At 44.0% G+C, this 5,028-nt stretch overlaps 1 non-coding gene across 1 annotated transcript; it reads right to left on the reverse strand.

Moving 5' to 3' along the window:
- Window positions 1-1,408: 1,408 nt before the first annotated feature.
- On the reverse strand, window positions 1,409-1,572 carry LOC127491252 (U1 spliceosomal RNA). Its single transcript, XR_007919838.1, has one exon. It is a non-coding gene; the product is annotated as a U1 spliceosomal RNA (small nuclear RNA).
- Between the last annotated feature and the right edge of the window lie 3,456 nt (window positions 1,573-5,028).

Here is a 5,028-nt window from a genome sequence, read left to right on the forward strand (position 1 = left end):
AAAGAGATTTTTTTCTAAGTTCTTCCCATAACAATGATGCACTGTATTTTTTAAAAATAGGTTATAAAATAATGTGCTATATAATTATATTTTAATAACATGCATATATAAGCACTAAATGTTCTGGAATGATACACCCAAGAGTTTTAACAGAAGTTACAACTACATATTGGAATTATGTATAATTTAACTACTGTGTTTTCTTTTTATTTATCTGTTATAATTCTTATAGGCAAAAACAGTATATTTTTGTAACAAGTCAGAATACTTCAACTGCAAAAATCATGCAAGATTCAGAAGAAGTACAGTTTTTAAGAGAACCAAAACTGCACTCCTAATATATGCCTCCAGAAGTGGGTAAGAGTTGACATCTATTAGGTACTTGCTATTTTTCAGACACTTCATCTTTTTTCTTTTATTTAATCTTCACTGTGATCCTGCAAGGTAGGTGCTATTGTTCCTGTTTTACAGATAAAGAAACTTGGTATCTAGGAAAATTATACAGTCTAAATCATAAATCAAGTACAGAGCAGAGCCTGGCTTAAGCTAGGCTCACATAATCCTAATGGCCATGCTCTCTTCATTTTCTCAGACAGCAACCAGCACAGTGTAATAGAAAGCATGGGGACATGGTTTTACTCATCACCATTCACGGAACCTTATGCACAACAGGCCTTCAGTGATGGCTGTGCCTAGGTCCATCTAAGTCAAGTTCCTTTTTTAATGTCGAGGAAGGAGTGTCATGACAGTCACATAGACATTCCATTCATCCCCTTTAACTGATTGTGAGTCAAGATAAATGGCCCAGAGAGATTCCTTTTACAACTGCAATGCAAAGTGTTGCATCTTTTAAGACTAAGTATGGGTTGTAATCTGTCTGCTTGTAGCAAAGGCCCATTATTAGGGTGACTTGTAGCCCTGTGATAATTCTGAGATACACGTGCTCTGAAGGGGAGCATCTCTACATCATGGTCAGTGACAATTGGCCTCTTATTTTAACAACTGGCAAAACATCACAGCTTTGCCTCAATTGCCCTTTGTTTGCCTGTCCTGCTAGATGTTTTGCTAAGTATTAACAGGACTTTGAGTCTCCGTCACACCAAGGAGCCTCAGGCAATTTATTTATGTACTCTCTTTGCTGTCACATCGTTTCTGTGAAAAACATCATCATTAGACGTTGTTTTCTCATCATTACAGGGGATGCCGTGAGGAACGGCATAAGACTGGCAAAACAGCAAGTGCTGAGTGATTGGTAAGAAGCCAACGTTATAAAAAGAAGAGAAGCAAATTGTGAACAGAACTAGACAGGCACTGACAGTTGGGCAGCTGAGGAAAGTTTATGTGGAGGTGTAATAATGGGGAGAGAGTACCTCTACTAACAACGAGAACTATTTTCATTTTTATTGTTCAGGGGAGAGCGGGAATGCAGTCCCCCACTACCACAAACTATGCAGTCGAGTTTCCCACATTTGGGGAAATCGCAGGGGTCAGCACATGTGGAGTGCAATGGATAAGCCTCGCCCTGGGAAAAACACCTTCATGACCATGGTATCTCCCCTGCCAGGTTAGTATAAGGACCATTTATAAAGTTCTTGCAATGGGCCTAGCCTTGGACGAACTGCTTTACACATGTTGTGGTGGTGCATTCTCACAAGCAGGCGTTCCTGCAAGAATCTAAAGACCATGGATTATGTGCTTTGGAAGTACTCAAGGCTACAAAATTTCAAATACAGCAGGCCTAGGCCCTCCTGTGAGGCACCTGTGCAAGTGAGATGTCCTGAGGTTAAGCGCCTTGAGCTTCATGACAAACCCATACACCCTCTGAAAGACGTGCTATCCATTCCTCACACAAGGAGGCACAATGAGGTCAAGTACCTTGTCCGGTCACAAAGCTACCATGTTACGGAGCAAGGATTCTAAGCAGGCACCCAAACTTCTTCAAGACTTTCCCAAAGCCCCTAAATACACAAACTCTTGTTGGTCAAGAGAACAAACTCCCTTGAAGCAGGCGCACCAAACCCTTGATGTGGTTCTGTGAGTTTCTTGGCTAGGGCATCCCCTGTCAGAACCTGCAGAGCTTGGGGGCATGGAAGCCTGCCAAGACCTCTGTAAGAATTCACATCACTCAGATTCACAGAACCTATAAATAAAGCTACTGTTGAAGGAGAGAGATAGAAACATAGGTTTCAATGACTCTAGTCTTTGGCCTCTTATTTTAAGGAACCACAAACCAAAGAGCAGAGGAGAAAAATTCTTAAAGACACTGTGAAAGTTAGCAGAATCAAAATGGGGTCACTTTCGTCAACCCCTCACAATAAATAATACATAAAGCAAGGAGGCTATAATGGAGGAAATCTCATGCATGTGTGCCTGATAACAAAAACTATCACAGGGGCCGGCGCCCTGGCGCAGTAGGTTATTCCTCCACCTGTGGTGCCGGCATCCCATATGGGTGCCGGTTCTAGTCCCGGCTGCTCCTCTTCTGGTACAGCTCTCTGCTATGGTCTGGGAAAGCAGTAGAAGATGGCCTAAGTGCTTGGGCCCCTGCACCCTCATGGGAGACCCAGCAGAAGCTCCTGGCTCCTGGCTTCAGATCAGCACAGCTTCACCCATTGAGGCCATTTAAGGAGTGAACCAACAGAAGGAAGACCTTTCTCTTTCTCCCTCTCACTGTCTGTAACTCAACCTCTCAAATAAATAAGTAAAATCTTTAAAAGAAAACTATCACAAGAGACTGCCAGACCCACAACCTTGGACAAAGGCCCCTGAAACCTCACACAGAAAATACTCCTGTAAAGATATCTGCCCAATAACTACTTGTCTACCCCTGGGCTGATGCCACCCTTGTGACTGATTTTTGTCACTAACGATAACACAGCAAAACAACTTACGTAACTCTCCTCATTTTGCCTTTGAAAACTTCCCCTTCCAGGGCCAGTGCTGTGGCACAGTGGGTTAAGCCTCCGTCTGCAGTGCCAGCATGTCATATGGGCACTGGTTCAAGTCTTGGCTGCTTCACTTCCAATACGACTCCCTGCTGATGGCCTAGGAAAGCAGTGGAGGATGGCCCAAGTCCTTGGGCCCCTGTACCCACAATGCAGACCTAGAAGAAGTTCCTTGTTCCTGGCATCAGCTTGGCCCAAACTTGGCTGCTGTAGCAATCTGGGGTATGTGCCAGTGAATGGAAGATCTCTTTCTCTCTCTCCTTCTCTTCTCTCTCGGTAACTCTGCCTTTCAAATGAAATAAATCAATCTTAAAAGAAAATAAAAAACGTTTTCCTCACCTTTTTTGAATATACCCACAGTTTCCCCAGCATGCCTGTTCCACACTGCAGCACTCCTTGCTTACTCCCACATAAGTATCATTATTCTTTACAGTCTCTTTCTCTGTTTGTTATTTAGTCGACAACATGCCAATTCTGTCACATTTACATATTTACATATGCAAAAGTCAAAACACATTTTTGCAGGCACCCAAAGAAGTGGTGAGAGTAAGCTCAGGGCAGAACACAACACAGTGAAGCTGAGATGAGGGGATGCACATTCATTCTCCTGGCAGGTGGGTGCTGCAGCAATGGCTGCAGTAAAGGCAGGCTGAGAGGACGTGAGGCTGAGCACAGGAAGCACTCAGCACGGGGCATGAAGGGTATGCAGAAAGCCGCGGCCCTTAAACTGGTAGTTCAGCACCGAGTTACCCTCTGGGACCTGGGACAAGGTGACTACTGAAGCTGCTGTACAGTTTATCAAGCTGCCCTTTCAGCAAACCACCAGTGAGAAGATATTGACCTCTATGTGGTTTTCCCTCTCTCTCTCCCTTTCTCCCTCTCTCTTCCTTTTCTTCCTTCCTCCATAGTTGCTTCCTTTCCTCCTTCAACAAATACTTGGTGTGTAGCTATAATATGTCAGAGATTATGCTAGGTACTTAAGAAATAAAAATAACTAAACACAATCTTTGCCATCAGGAAACACACCAAGAAGGAACCAAGCAGAAAACAGACAGTTCTCAAAAATTATAACTGGTAGAGAGAACAGGTGGGAAGGCAAAAGGAAGAAGTCAATTTCATATAAAGAAGAAAATTAAAGCTGGGTCTCTAAGGATTACAGTAACATTATTAGCAGATCATTCTGTGGGGGTGCTTGTTGCTCATCTAAGCCAGGCAGTGTTCTACATATGTACAGTATGAACACAGTTCCTCCTTACAACAATCCCATGAAGGAAGTGCCATCAGTATTCTCAATTTAGAAATGCCCAAGCTGAACCACAAAAACATCAGGTTGTCACAGTTTTTGGCACTATGTCACAGACTGCTAGCTATTCACTCACTAAAACCCATTTTCTCTTCTTTCTAGGCACACAGCTAGACTACATTTCCCAGCATTCCTTGCAGTTAGGTCTCATCATATGACTGAATTCTAGCTAATAGGAAATGAGAAGTGATATATACCAATTCCAGGCCTAACTCATAAAGGCCTCCCATTTATATACTCTGTAGCTTTATCCTGTCTGGAGATCTGGAAAGGTGGATCCTAAAAAGGACATGTTGAAAATGATTACCTCTGCCGGCGCGGTGGCTCACTAGGATAATCCTCCGCTTGCGGCGCCGGCAACCCGGGTTCTAGTCCTGGTTGGGGCACCGGATTCTGTCCCGGTTGCTCCTCTTCCAGTCCAGCTCTCTGCCGTGGCCCAGGAGGGCAGTGGAGGATGGCCCAAGTGCTTGGGCCCTGCACCCACATAGGAGACCAGGAGGAAGCACCTGGCTCCTGGCTTCAGATCGGCACAGTGCGCCGGCCGTATCAGCCATTTGGGGGGGGTGAACCAACGGAAGGAAGACCTTTCTCTCTGTCTCTCTCACTGTCTAACTCTGTCTAACTCTGCCTGTCAAAAAAACAACAACAACAAAACGATTACCTCTTCAAACTAATGTTTGGATCCCTGAATAGAATATGTCCCCAGTGATTCTTCATCTACCTGGGACTATTATTTGAGCAAGCCATTATGTATCTTCAGATATTTTTGCTGAAGCAACA

The sequence above is a fragment of the Oryctolagus cuniculus genome, chromosome 11 (assembly GCF_051225735.1).
Source record: "Oryctolagus cuniculus isolate XC-2025 breed Fujian yellow rabbit chromosome 11, ASM5122573v1, whole genome shotgun sequence".
NCBI lineage: Eukaryota > Metazoa > Chordata > Mammalia > Lagomorpha > Leporidae > Oryctolagus > Oryctolagus cuniculus.